This window comes from Ailuropoda melanoleuca, chromosome 2, assembly GCF_002007445.2.
Source record: "Ailuropoda melanoleuca isolate Jingjing chromosome 2, ASM200744v2, whole genome shotgun sequence".
NCBI lineage: Eukaryota > Metazoa > Chordata > Mammalia > Carnivora > Ursidae > Ailuropoda > Ailuropoda melanoleuca.
In genome coordinates this window covers 67,668,469-67,686,150 of record NC_048219.1, presented here as the reverse complement: position 1 = coordinate 67,686,150, position 17,682 = coordinate 67,668,469, and the positions used below count along the sequence as shown (strand labels likewise).

Below are 17,682 nucleotides of genomic sequence, written 5' to 3'. Positions count from 1 at the left end.
TTAGGCTTTTTTTTTTTTTTCTATTTGTAATATCAAATAGGATACCATGTTAGAATGATTTATCCCAATATAAATGATGGTGAATAGTCAAAATAGCGAAATACATGCCTGTGACAACGAAGTTTGATGAACCTTAAACAGGAAAGTCCCATGCCAACAATAATTCTGAATAGCCTTTAGTAAGTTGGTCAGAACATGAATATCATTTAATGTCATTTTTTGGTGTCTATCCATTTGGCAGAGAGTGTGAGAGCATATTCCATTTCTGACAAAATTTGACTCTCAGAATCAAAGAATTAATAGCCTGGAGTTCAGGGCAGGAACACTTTATGCTCTAATACTTTTCCATGGAATTTTCTCTTCCTGTTAAATCAGCTGTTCATATATATATATATATATATATATATATATATATATATATATATATTGCCTGCACTTGTCACATCACATGATTCTATGCTCAGACAACCCCTGAAATTCATAGCATTTTTCCAGTGTCACATACTGCATGTCACGCCGGCTGCAACTCGGTACTTTTTTCCTCCAATATTTTAATGCGCAAACTTGAGTAATATATTTCCCAATTTCAAACCCTTCAGCACTGACAGTCCAAAACTCCTGAGGATATAAACTAATGCAAAAGGTTCCGGCAGTGCTGAGCATCTTCAGCTCTGGTCTATCAGTGTCAAGTCCTCAAGCTCTTGAGAAATAATTTTACTTATTAAAACACATTTTCCCTCAAAAATACTGTAGGAAAGACAAAGCTCTCAGTGACCTCTTAGAAAATTGTTGAATTAAGAAAAGAAGTCTACATAACTCCTCCATTTTAAAGTCTAGTGAAAGTATAATTAATGTACCAAGAAAGAACTCTGCTTTTCATTCATAGATTTGAATTATTGAACTGAACCTGTACCTTGGGACTATGTTGCAAACACATTGCTTCCCAGCATTTCCTTTCTCTCAAAAATAAAGATAGACAATGCCAACAAGTTGCATTAAAGAATGTGGCATACCTTTGCAGATTTTGAGCCAATGTCTTAGATTCCTTTAAGATTCCCAATTCCCCCAGGAATTTCATACCCCTTAAATTGAGACTGACCCATCAGTGTAGTTGTGATGAACTCTTCAACAGTGTTTAAAAACCCATTGTGCACAGCGTATTATATTAATTTGGTTTCGAAGAATCAGTGAGCACCATGGTTTGAGATTTCCATTGAGTTATTGTTAATGCATGAGAAAGAGCTATTTGCATTCACTAATTTGGGTCTATTGGTGATTTATATTATTTTGCAGAAATATTATATAACCTGATGACACCTCTCCACAAAAATATTTGTCAAAGCAAAAGCCTTTTTTTTTTAAAGGTTTTATTTATTTATTTGACAGAGATAGAGACAGCCAGTGAGAGAGGGAACACAAGCAGGGGGAGTGGGAGAGGAAGAAGCAGGCTCATAGCGGAGGAGACTGATATGGGGCTCGATCCCATAACGCCGGGATCACGCCCTGAGCCGAAGGCAGATGCCCAACCACTGTGCCACCCAGGCGCCCCAAAAGCCCTTTTTTAAAAATGTAAGTCATGTTACTTATTCTTGCATGTGTTTTTCCATCACAGAACATTAGCCTTCCTTTTAAGATAACAATGATTATTAAAAATTAGCACTGTGCCAAATGAAGGGTCAATAGCAGACAAAAATCATTCAATTTCCCGAAATACAGTAGCCTTGGTATTTTAAAAAGCTGCTGATTGAGAGTACTAGTAAAGATAACATTCTGACTTAAGGATCTGACGTCGTTTCCTTTTTGGAAATATTAAGTCTTTACTTGGTAATAGCCCCTGGTCATAAGCTGCTTACAGTCCAATGGGAGCCTGTGGACTAATGACTGTGGAATAGTCAAAAGGACACTAAAGAGAAAGCACTGTCTAGCAGAGTTAGTGAATTTCAACTCAGTACACCACCCCATAAGGGATGAGACATTTTTGATAAAACCGTCAAAAAGGGAGCTTATCATTTACATCATTTCACATATCTCTGCTGATGACCCTTCCTCCATTCATTCCGAAGTCCCACCTGGCCTGCCACTTGTCAAAAATTACTATACCTACCACCTATCAACATTTTGGAGGGTAGTGGAATGGTAGATAATCGATTCTAATTTATTCTAAAGAAACTGTCATAATATTCAGAGTTAATTATAAGGACTTTAATGCAATGTTGTTTATCGTAGCAAAAATAAGGACACAGCTTAAATTTGAAAAAGAGGAGCTGATTATGGAATGGTATATTCAAGAAACAAAATAATACTAACAACATAATCCTAAGTGTCACAGAAGGATGTTCAAAATACACTGTTAGGTGAAAAAATTATCAATAATATAGACATAAATGTATATATAAATTTAGAAAGGTTTACATCACATATTGAAAATTACTAAGGACCACGAAATTATAAATTATATCCTTCTGTTTGTTTAGAAGTAGGTTTAGCTATCTAAAATAAACTTGTTAATAAAAAATATTTTTTTTTTAGGATTTCATTTATTAATTTGACATAGAGAGACAGCCAGCAAGAGAGGGAACACAAGCAGGGGGAGTGGGAGAGGAAGAAGCAGGCTCCTAGCAGAGAAGCCTGATGTGGGGCTGGATCCCAGAACACTGGGATCACGCCCTGAGCCAAAGGCAGAGGCTTAACGACTGCACCACCCAGGCACCCCAAGAAAAAATAATTTTTTAAAAGAATTTACAAGCTTCCTTAAGGGCTTAACATTCATCAGCCAATAAATATCAAGGTCTTAATAGTCAGGTATAGTGTTATCTGAATGGTTGTATAGTTACTTGCATCACTTTTATTTTGACAGAAAATTATGGAAAATACAACTGCTTAAAGTGGAGAAATAAATCTCTAACAGAGAAATTCCTGATTCCTTGACCATCATTTGGGGAGAATCTTTGGAAGGAGCTTCCAGGAACTTCTCCAAAGATCTTTCTTATAGCCCAATCTGAGTCACTAGTCTTATCCAATGTTTAAGCTTCATGGAGAAGAAAATTTGAAGCAAAATTCTGGAAGTGTAATGGGAACATGAGCTGGCCAATGAATGCAGGTGGTACAGTTAGAGGCCTTTTTCAGATAAGACATATTGCAGACTCAAAATCAGATTTGGTTCTTTTAGCCATTAAAGATCATCCTGCTTTTTAGTAAGCACAAAAATCTAAATTTTTATAACTCTTTTGTCTTTTAATTTACTCACTATATAAAACTATAGAAGGATAAAGAAAGAAATTATTATTTATTACTAGTTGGCATTAGCTCTATAGTTAAGGAAAGAATTGCCACAATTAGGAACACTGATAAAAGGGTGGAAGAAAACAATGAAAAAGGAGGAATACAGATTTGAGGGAACTGAATATCTCACATGGTGGGATGGTAGCTGAGCTATGTACTGTCAGATTTTAAAAGGAAGTCATGTATTCAACTCAGTCTATAGGCATTCTGCGAGGTGTGGGGTACAAAGATTTATAAGCTACAAGCCTTACCCCCACAGGAGTATCCAGTCATCACAATCTATAATTCAATTTGTAAGTTGTTCATCAAATTGCAGTAACTTATTGGAAATATTAAAAACCTGATGAATGGTCTTGTAGAAAATTAGAAAGCTGTATCATCTGAGAAAGCTTTTTATCTATCTTGCATTTAGTAAAACATGTACCTGCCTCTGTAGTTGCCATTAGGTTGAGGAATAACAGAGCAAGAAGCCCAGCGACATGGGTATGTTAAAAACCAGCACCCTCAAGTGTAGACAAGAATGGATTTTTCTATGTAGCATGTACTGTTCCAAATCAAACAGATTCTCTCCGGGTCTCTGTACTTCAGTAGATTTGGGTCATATTACACAATTTTTAGTCTTTTTTTTTTTTTTTGCTCTGTTCCAGGGACTGAGAAGAACTAATACCCTCCCTCCCTCAGGGGTAATATCTATTTACAACCGAGAAGGTAATGCCCTGAAAAGATCTGGGATCTTTGACATATTCAATGAATGTGTTGAGAGTCTTGTTTAAATCACTGTGCTACTTGTGCTATGAAAATATTTGTATTTAAATCAATATATTACTGATTCACTTTTTAAAACGTAACTCTATTCTGAGCAATAAAGATCCATGAAATCGTGACTTTGATGTACAAATTGCATTTTTCTTTTTTTTTTTTTTAAAGATTTTATTTATTTATTAGAGAGAGAGACAGCCAGTGAGAGAGGGAACACAGGGAGGGGGAGTGGGAGAGGAAGAAGCAGGCTCCCAGCGGAGGAGCCTGATGTGGGGCTCGGTCCCAGGGATCCGGGATCACTCCCTGAGCTAAAGGCAGACGCTTAACGACTGAGCCACCCAGGCGCCCCCAAAATGCATTTTTCTAATACAATTAAAATAAACATGAGTATTAAAAGAAAAAAAAATGTTCATCAGCATGTCATGTAAAAAGCTATATCACACTCCATCAAGTAGCAACACAACAGAGACACTAAGACAGAAAACCCCTGAGACACACTGCCTGTGTCCAGATTCCAGCTCCTCCATGATTCACAGCTTTGTGAATGTGGATAATTTGTCTGTGCCTCAGTTTCCTCAGCTATGCTTACTTTTTTAGTTTTTTTTGTGATTAATGATTTATTGTATTAAAAGTACTTATGACAACACAAGCCTTTTATGAATGCTAGTTGGTGTCAGCTATTATTATACCACAAATTGGGAGTGTTCCAGGGACTGAGAACAACTAATACCCTCCCTTGGGGGTAATATCTATTTACAACCGAGAAGGTAATGCCCTGGAAAGATCTGGGATCTTTGACATGTTCAATGAATGTGTCGAGAGTCCGTCGTCTGCAAGACCCCATTCCAGAAAAAAAAAAAATGTATTTCAGCACTGCTCCAGGAGGCACAAGCCTTGATAGTGAGGTCACTGAGAGCACACATACCTTTGTCTGACTGTATCTAATGAAATGAGAGATACTTCAAGGTGCCCAGGGGTTTGCTTCTTTACAAGAGGTCACTAAACAGAAAGTTTCCTACTCTCTTACTGATTTAAGAAGGAAAAACACAAAGTTCACAGCTTAACAAAATGACCTATGAGAACTCACTCATAAACTGACTTGTACAGAGGAAAACCTAAAATGCCAATCCTTTTGTTTCTATCACCTTTCTTTGTTTACTTCTCCATTCTCAGTTGCAGCTGATGGTGTAAATGCAGCATATTTCCTGCCTAAGGCCAAACTCCCAATGTGTTAGTGTTTGTAAACATCATTGATTCCCTGAGTCACTTAGACTCAAAGTATAATTTTCTGAGTTTGAACATCAGGGTCTAGACACAATAAAGTGTAATCTCAAATCTCATCTGTATTTGAAAGTAATTGTATAGACTATGCATGTGACTGTTTATTCAAGCCTTTGAAAAAGAGGCTAACTGGTTAGGTGAAGCCTTAGGTGGGAAATTTTATTTCCAGTTTATCATTACTATTTGTTAACAGCATTCCTGATTTTGGATAATCAGAGGGGAAAACACATACACACAAAACCACGAAGCCATAGTTCTCAAGCAAACTTGAGGACGGGTGGGAGCAGCTGGCCTTTCATTATATAGCTATTTCCCAACAGACTCTTCAGGCTCACAGAGGGTCTTACTGAATTTGAATGCACTGTGTACCATGTTTCTTTCTTTACTAAATCATTTTGCCTATTCTACAGTCTCTGGTAGCAATCTGCTTTTTAAAACACTACTCTAAATAGTTGAATTAAGAAGTACCCATCTTGACTATTTTGGGATATAGAAATATGAAGTTTTCCTTCTTTGTGGGAGACTATGACATAGTATAATAATATAGTATATATAAGCGTATACATAATTACACATTACATATATGTGTATCTGTACATACACATATACTATGAACACCATGCCAGGGTTTAAAAAGCCCTGGAAGAAGAGGCATGTCTGATTCCCCTATCTTATCTTGTGCCCCTCTCTTCTTTACCCCTTGCCTTCCAATCTTTAGGAATTGCTTCAAAAATCACTGATTCTCTTTCTGGCCTTTCAAGGACTTTCATATATACTGTTACATCTATCTGGAAGACAGACACCCTTACCCCATTCTCTACCTGGCTACTTCCAACTCATTTTTGTTCAGAACTTAGCTTAAATAGAAGTTCATTCATTCATAAATTCACTCATTTATTTATTTATTCCTTCAAGCAATAGGTGTTAACTAAACACATGCTAAATTCAGGCACTCTGTTAAACCTACAGCATGTGAACATAAGAGATGAGGCCTGCACTTTCATGGAGCTTATAATCCAATGAGAAAGAAAAACAATGAATAATTACATACAATCACATGTAATACAATAATGGCAACTGGTTTGAAGGTACACAACCGATTTCTATGAGAGAGAAAAATTTTAAAAAAAATCTAATTTATATGAGCCTGTGGTGATTTGGGGGAGGAAGTTTAGGAAGCCTTCTGAAAACTGGCAGTTAGGTTGAGACCTGAAAATTAAGCTGGAAAAATGACAATGGTAAGAGCTCTCCAGGTACAGGAAATAGCACAAAGACCCTGACCACCTTTAAAAGATCAGTTCCACATTTTATGTTCTCAGTGAATTCTATTCTCTTTTGTAACATTAATTACAGCAGTAATTAAACAATTATTTGTAAAATACTTGCCTCTTCCAGTAGACTACAGCATGCCCAAGATCAGCAATAGTACCTGCCTTGTTCCCTGCTCTATCCTGAGCATTGAGCACAGTGAGGGCCTGATCCATGGTGGGTGAGGAACAACCGTCTGCCAATCAATTGCTGGCTAAAGTAAACAGTGTCCATGGGCTGAGGAGGTCAGGATGGGAGATACTGCACTGTTACTTTTAATCAACATTGAAGCCCTAGTCAAATATATGTAATGAAATTGGTTCCACTTTGTCCATTAAAAAAAAAAAAAAAGACTAAAGTATGCATGCTGGGGCTGAGGGTGGGCATTGTGCCAAAGGGGAAAGGCCAGAAGTAGAAATATTGACTCATCCTAAATTCACGTATCACTCCAGGTGACAAAAACTACCATTTGTGTTGTTATTTCCATATAGCACAATATGCTTCTGGCACACAGTAGGCATGCAAATATTTGTACAAAGAATGATAATGAATGAATGAATGGAAAATACTGTTAAAGTTTCCACTTCATTTATTCAGCAATATCCACTGAAATCTACTATGTACATGGAGTTTTGCTGGGTGCTTGAAATACATAGGTAGATCACAAAGAACTCACTGTACTTGAGAAGGAAAAGCAAGATTAACAAAAGCAGTGATGTAAGTGCTAAAAAAGCTGTAACTGTAACCTACTATGTGAGTTGGGAATAGAGAGAAAAGCAGGATAGTTAGCTAAGTCCAAGATGGGTAGCTGACAGTCTTTTCAAGAAAAGGTGAGAGTTGCTATGCTGCATAGGACCAGTAAGAGTTACCCAGGTATACAAACAAGAGAAGGGCATTCATCTCAGCTATTTAGAATTTAAGCCATCAATAATAAAGACTAAATCACTTGGCTCTTCAGCCTTTCCAGCCATATGGGAATTATCTCCCCAAAATGATATGTGCTGTTGAATTTTTCAGGCAAAGTTATTTCATACTGACTTAGATTAATGAATTATCTACATTGCAACTGAAGACGAGAGGCTTAACTCATAATTAAAGGATATGAATTGAGGATATAAATGTATTCCTTAAAAAAGAAGGTAATATTTTGTTTTTGTTTACATCTTCAGTGAACTGTGCTTTCTTTTAGACCTGAATGGATTCAGGGAGGAGTTTTTTTCATGGAAGAACATTTCCAAGACAACAACAGTAGCTTGAAATTTACTCATGATGTTAAAATTGTGGCGAATGTGGCAGAAATGATTCAATGTGACTGAGACCTGTTTGTTGTGAATTGCTAATTAGTATAATTATTAACATTCAGAGAATTGCAAAGCAGGAAATTTCCAGCCTTGACTGCTTATCATTCACATGACAGAACTAAATTAAAATAAAATAACAAAGCCACAGAATAAGTAAAAAAATGTTCTATAAAATTTCTCAGGAAAAATGTATTCGAGAACTATAGAAATTATTCAGCAATGCAGATTGCCATTTTATTCCATTTCTATAAAATATTTTTTAGATATTTCAGAGATAATGTTTTGTAAAAAGGAACATCTACAGAGGCTGTATATTCAATTCCCTCCAGATCACAGTGCAAGAATATATTTTCAATATATGTCCTTTCTACCAACCCCCAAATATCCATTATTAAATATAATGTTGACTCTCCTTTATTGCTCACACAAAAGCTGAGAATTGTATTCCAACGGAATCAATACATATTCTAAGCAGAAGAAAATTTGTGGAAATACCCAGGCATGTTGGAGACTATGAAGAATTTTTACTTATGCCTATTGGAAAAGAAAGAAGAAAGGGAAAAGCACAGTCATACAAAAAAATCCTCATACAAGTACTTTGAAATTGCTTTCTATCTGAGATTCAATTCAAAATTACTAACTAAAATTAATACGTATTCTTTTTTTTTTAAGATTTTGTATTTATTTATTGACAGAGATAGAGACAGCCAGCGAGAGAGGGAACACAAGCAGGGGGAGTGGGAGAGGAAGAAGCAGGCTCATAGCAGAGGAGCCTGATGTGGGGCTTGATCCCACAACGCCGGGATCACGCCCTGAGCCGAAGGCAGACGCTTAACCACTGTGCCACCCAGGCGCCCCTAAAATTAATACGTATTCTTGAGCTGGGAGTTGAATCAAACCCAGAACAGAAGTCTGATTTGGAGTAGTTTTAATTTAAATCAAAAAGTAAATTCAAATCAGTATTTTTCTATTTTGTTGAAATTCTTTTTGAACTAAATCCAAGAAAAGAATTACTTAGGTTCAAAAAGCAGCAGTTAATGAGGTTGACACCATCCACATCATATCTGTGTGGCTATGAGAATAGATGTGAGATTTTTGAAAATTATAGCCCTCCTAGTCTAAAAGATAGTGAGACATATCAAAATGAGCTGGTAGGACTTTCTAAAATGCCTTTGACCTGGCATGTACATATATAGTATGAATTTAAATATATCAGCATTCATTTAGGGCATATTAATAAAAACACAGCTTTTAGAAAAACTGACTAAAGTTTCATCTTTTATATATATAGCTTTAAAAGCCGCATATGTAAGCATATTAATTATACATTTTAAAGTTGATAAGGTACTACTTCATTTATTTACTCGTTTATTCAACACTGAGTAGCTTTTCTATGTGCCACACTAAGCTTAGCACAAGAAATACAAAAGAATGACCTCGAATTGATCCCTGCCTTCAAGGAGTTATGGTCTAGAAAACACCCAGCATCCATTCTTACGGTAATCAAATGATTTAATGTTCTAGTTAATATGGGTCAGACAATAATAGAGTAATTTCATGAACTATTTCAATTTATTTTTTCATTCTTGGGTATCAAACTATAGACCAGCATAAAGGGCATGGAGACTGTTGAGATGATAATTACAGTTCAAAAATAGAAATTTTACACAATCATAAAGGATCAAGAAATATCTAGGTCTGAGCAAATAAATATTATTAAATAATAGTCCCAATATAATGAAATAACCATGAGAGGAAAGGTCTTTGAGGAATGTCTATAAGAATTTAGGTACAACCATGAACACAAGCGGCAATATTAGCTAGAATCAGAATAGAAACAATTCCCTTAGTTACATTTGCCTAATGGTGTTACTATTTTTCAATTCAGAAGTGCAAGTTAAAAGCAAATCATTATTCTGAACTTATTATAAATTATCATATAATAATATGTATAGTTCTCTGAAGTATGGCTTCATCCATTCTCAATTAAACATCTCTACTCTCTTTATATAATCCCAAATTTAAGAAATACTTCAGGTGCTCCTGCAAACAAATGTCTGGCTCCCATTTAGTCATTGTTTTCAAGCTCCCAGTGCCTAGAACAAGCCTTTCTTATTACAGACTGATACTATAATGGCGGTTTTTTTGTGTAGGCACAACACATTATTTCTAAATGCTTGTCTTACAACTTTGATATTATCTAGCATCTTTCTTTTTTTAAGATTTTATTTATTTATTTGACAGAGAGACAGCCAGCGAGAGAGGGAACACAGGCAGGGGGAGTGGGAGAGGAAGAAGTAGGCTCCCAGTGGAGGAGCCTGATGTGGGGCTCGATCCCAGGAGTCTGGGATCACGCCCTGAGCTGAAGGCAGACACTTAACGACTGAGCCGCCCAGGCACCCCTGATATTATCTAGCATCTTATCCAGTTTTGCTCATGGCTTTCCTTAAAAGATATCTTCTCTGGTCAGTAAACTGCATAACCCATGCATGCATGCACCCCAGACAAAAAAAGGCAAGCTGTGAACACTCCCAAAAACTGCAACAATATTCACAGATATATATTGTTTTTTTATACATCCTTACTTCAATAGCATTGGTACTCAGCTTCAACCTCTATTCATTTCACTGGTTTTCATATTCGTCTTTGCTGAATTTAATCTGAGTCTCTTGGTTGTCATCATGCAGACTAATTTAACCTTTCCTTTATTATGAATCCCATACAACATGGAGAGTGCTATCATCAACTTTTATTCCTTGCACCTAAGAAATGAGATGCTGCAGGAAAGATTGAGATCTATGAGGCTTGGATCCTCCTAGATAGTATAATTAACTGAAAAAAAAATCATTTATGCACCCTGTGGTGAATTCCTTAACATGTGATTAGGTTTTTTACTTTTTGTGTGTGTGTGTGTGGTGTTGTAAAATATCACTTTTCGGGGGGAAAAACTACCTTTTATACTCTTCACTATTTTCCATATTTTTTGTCTTTTTACCTACATTCTTCATAATTTCTTAACTATTGTCCAGTTCAGTAATGCTGTATTTGGGTATACTATGCTACTGCTGAAACTATCCACTGATTTCTTCATTTTGGTTATTGTATTTTTATTTCTGGAATTTCTACTTTGTTCTTTTTCAAGTCTGCTTTTTTAGTCTATAGTTTCCAATTCCTGCCAGAATTTTCTTTTTTTTTTCCTGCCAGAATTTTCAAACATGGATTTCTTTTCACTCTTAATCTGATGAGTTATCATTTTAATCTGTGTTTTATATTTCAATATGTCAAGTTTTTGCATATGTGTGTGTTTTTGTTTTTTGTTGGTTTTCTTTCTTTCTTTCTTTCTTTTTTGTCTATTGAGTCTTTTGATTTCTATAATGGTATCTTATTCTTTATATGCCTACTCAAATTTGACAAGTGCTAATGCCTGTGATAGGTACAATCCTAGCAAGAAAGACAGCAGATTTCTTGCTGGAAACAATGCAAACAAGAAGGCTGTGGATCAACATCTTCTAAGTAACGAAAGAAAAGCCTGTCAACTTAGCAAAAATACCTTCCAAATATTAAAGCAAAATAAAAACATTTTCAGATACCAAAGCCAAAATAATTAATCACCAGCAAACATAAAAAATGTTAAAGAAAGTCCTGCAGGCAGAAGAAAAATAATACCAGATGGAAATATGAATCTATACAAAGAAATGAAGAGCATTAGAAATGGAAATAAGTGTATAGATTTTTAAATCTTATATTTAAAAATCTCTTTAAAATATAATTGAATGTTTAAACAAAACAATAACTACAAATTGGGGGGTTCAGAATATCTGTAAAAGAAAAATCAATAACATAAACAATAAAAACTGGGAGTAGAGAACTAAATTATTGTAAAGTCTTATTTGGAATGTAGTTTTATATGATATTGTGTAAAGGTTGGTTATGTACTTAAAGGTGTATACTATATACCTTTAAAAAAACTAAAAAATATTTCTAGCAAATAAATATAATAGATCAAATGGAATCATAAAAACATTTTGAAAAGTAGTCAATCCGAAAGAAAGCAGATGAGGAGAAAAGAAGAACAGAGGACAAATATGACAAACAGAAGACAATTAGTAAGATGTCAGACTTAAACCCAACCATATTTATTAAAAATATTAGATATAAATGGTCAAAACAATCCAATTAAAATAAAAATTTGCCAGATTGGATTAAAAGAACGACTCAGTTTTATGCAGCCTACAATAATCCCACTTTAAGAGTAAGGAAACAGATTAAAAGTAAAATAATGGGAAAGATGTATTCTGGCAACCCTAATCCAAAGTAAGATGGAGTGAGTGTATGAGTATCAGAAAATAGGTTTCAAAGCAAAATATATTATTAAGGATAAAAAAAATCACTTCATAACAAAGAAGGGATCAGTTCTTCAAGAGAGCAGAGCAATTCTAAGAGTTTATACAACTAATAACAAAGCTTCATAACACCTGAAGTAAAAACTGAGGCAACTATCAAGGCAAAGTAGATAAATCCACTGAAAGTCAAGGATTTCAATATTCTTCTCTCAACATCTGATAGAAAAAAGAACAAAAATCTATAAGGATATGATTTGATAAGGATATGATTTTCATTTCATAAAAATGAAAAGGATTTGAACAAGACTATCAACTCATTTGGCCTAATTGGTGTTTATAGAACACGCTGCTAATAATGGCAGAATATGTATTTTTTTTTCAAAAACACATGAAGCATTTATCAATAAATCATTTGAGAGTTTAGTAAGTTGTGTGCAAAAATGATCAACAAATAAAAACATGTTTATATGCACCTAGCATACATTTTAAAAACGTAATTTTTAAAAAATAATATTTACAAATATAAAGAAATACATGTAAATCAATTAAAAAATTTATACAAGCTATCCAGAAAAAATATAGGAAACTTGTGAAAAATCACTACAGAAAGCCTAATGAAGAGATAACAGATACATGAATAGGATAGTACAATATTTTAAAATGTCAGGTTTTCTCAAATAATGTAATTTTAAATCAATTTTATTCACAACCCAAATAGATTTTTTTTTCAAGGAACTAGACAAACTGATACTAAAATTTATAAGAAGAGAAAAGTAAAAGGATAATGAGGAGAGTATTGATGAAGAATAGGGTGAAGATGACTTGCCTTTTCATTTATAGAAACTTATTATACAGCCATAATAGTTAAGCTGTCTAGTATTGCTAATGCAGTGGTAGAGAAGTTCACTAATGCTAGAGTTTGCAGAGTCCTGAAACAGATCCACACAATAAATAAACTTAATATATGAGCTGGTATGGCACATTACAGGGAAATAAGTAATCCTGGACAACAGGATAACCATAAGAAAGGACTGAAACAGAATTGCTACTTTGCATCATACATAAAATATCAATTCAGATTGATTAAAAACTTTAATACGAAAGACAAAATTTTTAGCAAGATGCAAAAGCACTACATGAAGACAATTTGTAAATCTGAGAAGTAAAAAATAAATTGATTAGCAAAAGCCTTCATAGACAAAGGATGTGAATAAAGTAAACTTCTTATAGTGAAATTCTAAGTTAACGCAATCACCATAAAATAAGTTAGTACTATGTCACAAAGCTCAACATTCATATAACCTACAATCCAGAAATTCCACTGCTAGGAACTTTTATACATGTGCACTTGGATACATGCCCAAAAATGTTTGTGAAACTAGAAACAAGGTAATGTTCATCCACAGAAGGCACAGAAAAGCTGTGCTATATTCCTACCTTAGAATACCATACAATCATGAAAAATCATGAACTACAGCTACACGTAATAACATGGATGAATCAAAGAAAACGCTGACCAAATCTAAGATTACATACAGTATGATATGATTTTTCAAGCTCAAAAGAAAGCAAACTAAACAATGTACTGTTCTAGGGGTGCCTGGGTGGCTCTGTCGATTAAGCATTGGACTCTGGATTTCAGCTCATGTCATGATCTCAGGGTCGTGAGATCCAGCCCCCCGTAGGGCTATGCGCTCAGCAGGGAGTATGTTTGAGACTCTCTCTCTCCCTCTGCTCTTCCCCTCGCTCACACTCTCTCTATATAATAAATTAATTAATCTTTAAAAACGTGCCATTCTAATTTTTAAGTAGCATTCACATACTTTCATGTTAATATTTGCATCATAACCTACACCTTTTTATATGCATTCTTTTGTATATTTCAAATATTAAAAAATAAAACTTACTAAAATCTACTGTCCTCATTTTAAAATGATACTCAGCTTCAAAAGAGCTGATTAAGTTTTCCCCCAGCATCATTTTCTGCAGTCAAAATGGATCAATGTCATCTAGCTTCAGTAACCCTTCCATTTTTTCTGCTCTTCATTGTATCAACCTCATCCTATAATCATTCCCCTTATAGTATAGTCCATAAAAAAATAGAAGTTGCTTTTAAGTAGGTGTTGTACATTTGGGGATTACTTTCTAAATGTTTCTTGTTATTTTACTGTTAATATATCCCCAAAACCAAGTGAGTTGTTTGAATAGGAGTACTCTTGCTGACTCATTTTAAGCACACAGTCAAAGCAATAATGCCCAGCAATTTATTTCCCAAATGTATAACTTACTTTTATCACATTATTTAGTACAGAGCATTTGTTCTATCTTTTGAGGATCAGATAGCTAATTTGTGAAAATCACCTTGAATCACATGTCTATTTCCAAAGTGACTATCAACTTTATTCAAATTAAAGTAGGTCCACCTGAATCAAACTATCTGATCAATATAGGGCAAAGAAAGTACCTGGAATTGTAGGTTCTAGTCCTGATTCTGCCACTAACAAGCAACAAATTCTTATGCAAATTAATTCATATTCCAAATCTTAGTGTTGTAATCTGTCAATAGAAATGTTGGTATACTTCTCCCTTAGGTAAACTACTTAATTCTACTTCTAAAATAATATAAATTGCTTGATAAGTTTTTCATAAAAATGAAAAGAAATCTTCTTTACAAGATACAAAGGGATAGTGTTTGATACTTACAAATTATTAGCAAAATTGATACTAAATATTTGGGATACTATCTAAAGTCTCCTTCCAAATGTATTCCCTGTACTGCCATGTAACCATTATTACGCCCCTCTCTTAATTTTGAATTAAATTTGAATCTAAAAGTCACACACACACACACACACACACACACACACAGTAAAATAAGAATACATGATAATGAAAAAGCTTCTTTTCTTTCTTTTTTTAAAATTCTGATCAAAGCCAACTTTAATTTTTTATCTTCACATTTAAGGTCATCTGATGGTCACCAGTTTCCCAATCCTAGCATTGGTTACCAGCTTACAAATCTTAAGGTAAATTCTTCTCATTTACCTAATGTTCAATTTCCATCAGTTTTAACATAGACCAGCATAAATACCATTATTGACTGCTTTGTATGAAATTCATTATCCTACAGATCCCATGTAGTCATGGGATAGAACCAGGAGCCTCCACCTTTTATGTGAACTTCAGTGGTACTGTGTAGACCAAGGCAATTTTGCTTAGGTTAAGCAGGATTTATTTTCCTTTGTAAGAGAACCCTCTTGCAACAGGTTTAATCAATTCTCTTAAAAATGGTGGCTCTTTCAGAAGCAGCAGTTACTTAAATAGAATATTGGATTCAACCTAAAAATATGGGCCCTGGTTAACATTATTCTGCATATGATCATGATAAAAGATTAGGATACTCTTCACATTTCCAAACAAAATCCAATTTAAAAAGCCTGTTCTTACCAAACCCCTAAAAACAGCCATTTGAGAGTAAACCAGCAGAGCATTATATTGCCCCAGTGACGCTGTACGTTTCATTACATGCACCAACAAATCTACATGGCTAGCTTCTGCGTTCCACTTTTATATAATTTATGTTACACCTATTATACCAAACAGCATTTTAAACACTGACATATAAACTCCCTAATAAGATAAAGCAAAGACAAAAGCATTTATCTTATTAGAAACAAGATACACCATCACTTATAGTCTTCAAACATGACTACACTTTAACTTTCATAATTTGACAAAGCATTCATGGAATGATCTGCAGACAACTCATTTTAACAAATTAAAGAACACTTTTAAGCAGACATGACTGTCCTTAAATTATTTATTAGGTAAGAATTTTTCAAACATTACTTGTACCAGCAGAAATAGTGGAGTTAGAGAGTACTGTCTTCTCTATGCTGCACAGTGAGAACCACCAATAGTGTGGTGGAACTTGTGATCTTTTCTAAGGCCACAGATCATATGGTCTGCAGATGTCAGCCCTCACATCTCCCTATGCTTGTGGACTGGTTTGGTGATCCACTGGGTGTCAAGATTTCTTCTGAAAGTTTTATGGAATGGATCAAAGAGGATAACCTCAAAGAATCTGTACATAGAATGTTCACCAACCCAGCAAGAATTCAAGACTCTCAGAGTCCCACAGCATCTCGTTTACTCTTCTGCAACAGACTGAAGACTTTGGGCAAGCAACAGACTGAAGGCTTTGGGCAAGCTTTAGCTAGTTAACACCATGATGGACAGGCTTGCCATAGGTAGCATCTAGGAACTGGACTTTTGTGGCCACAATACTGCACACAAATCCAAAATATGACATAACCTTGCCTGGTTTTGTTTCTCAGTCTGCAGGCTGTATTAGGCTTGGATGGGCCAAGGGCTCTGTGAAGCAGAGAGAGCTGGTGGTACTGACCGCAGCACATCCTTTGAGCTGATGGCTGCCACCAGACAGAAAGGAAAGGGCTAAAAGCTAGTTTTCTTTTCAAAAGAAAGCACATAATCAACAGGATGTGTGGGCAAATGAGAGAACTGATAGAGAACAATTATATGAAACATAGGAGATGTCCTTTGAGGATCTCAAACGCTGGCCTTCTTATCGTTGGTTAAGATGAGGTAGAGAGAGGGAAATAGGAATCTCAGTTAAGTTTTATGATCTGGAGCAGGAAAAAACGTGCTTTTCTTCCTATGGAATAGCCAGAGGGACACAGCAATTATTCGAGCAAAGCCTTGCCTCTCCTGTGATGCCAGAGCAACAGACCAGTAAAGGCTGGAGAAGAGGTGTTGGCTAATGGACCTGAGTCTCACCCCAGTCTCTTTCAGGGAAAATGGGAAGTAGGGAAATATGATAATGCTGAGGGGGGACTGGCAGACATGCAAAGGGCTAGGTAGGGAGAAGGAGTCAGAGTACTTATATCTGACAGTTCAAGGCTATGGCAGGACTGTGAACAACAGCGTAAGATGATAAGGGCCAGCTGAAGAAAAGTATACCGCAATCAATTACAGAAAACACCAGAGGGTGGCAGTGAGCCAGACATATCTTCCTTCATCATACCATGTACATATACATAGATATCGCTCTGGGGGACATGAGGTATAAAGAATTTGACTTCACTGAGTCATCATTTCCTTAAAAAGAATAAGTTTTAAACTAACAGAGGCTGGATTATATTTATCATTAAGACTACGATTCCTTGTAGAAAGTGGAAACAGGAAGAGACTTGCTAAGTAAATTTCTACTTATCAATGGAGAATAAAGCATTTTTAAAAGATATGTTTACAGGAATTATTATTATTATTTATTATTATTATTTTCATTACTTTTGCCATCAGATCACTTTTAATTCTCATGTGTCTTGAAAAGTTTTAACTAAAAACTCAGCTATTTACTTTTATTTAGGATATGGAAATCTGCAAAC

At 35.1% G+C, this 17,682-nt stretch overlaps 1 pseudogene; it reads right to left on the bottom strand.

Annotated features, from left to right (window-relative positions):
• The window catches only part of LOC105235822, a 101,622-nt pseudogene extending 84,933 nt beyond the window's left edge, over positions 1 to 16,689 (bottom strand).
• Between the last annotated feature and the right edge of the window lie 993 nt (positions 16,690 to 17,682).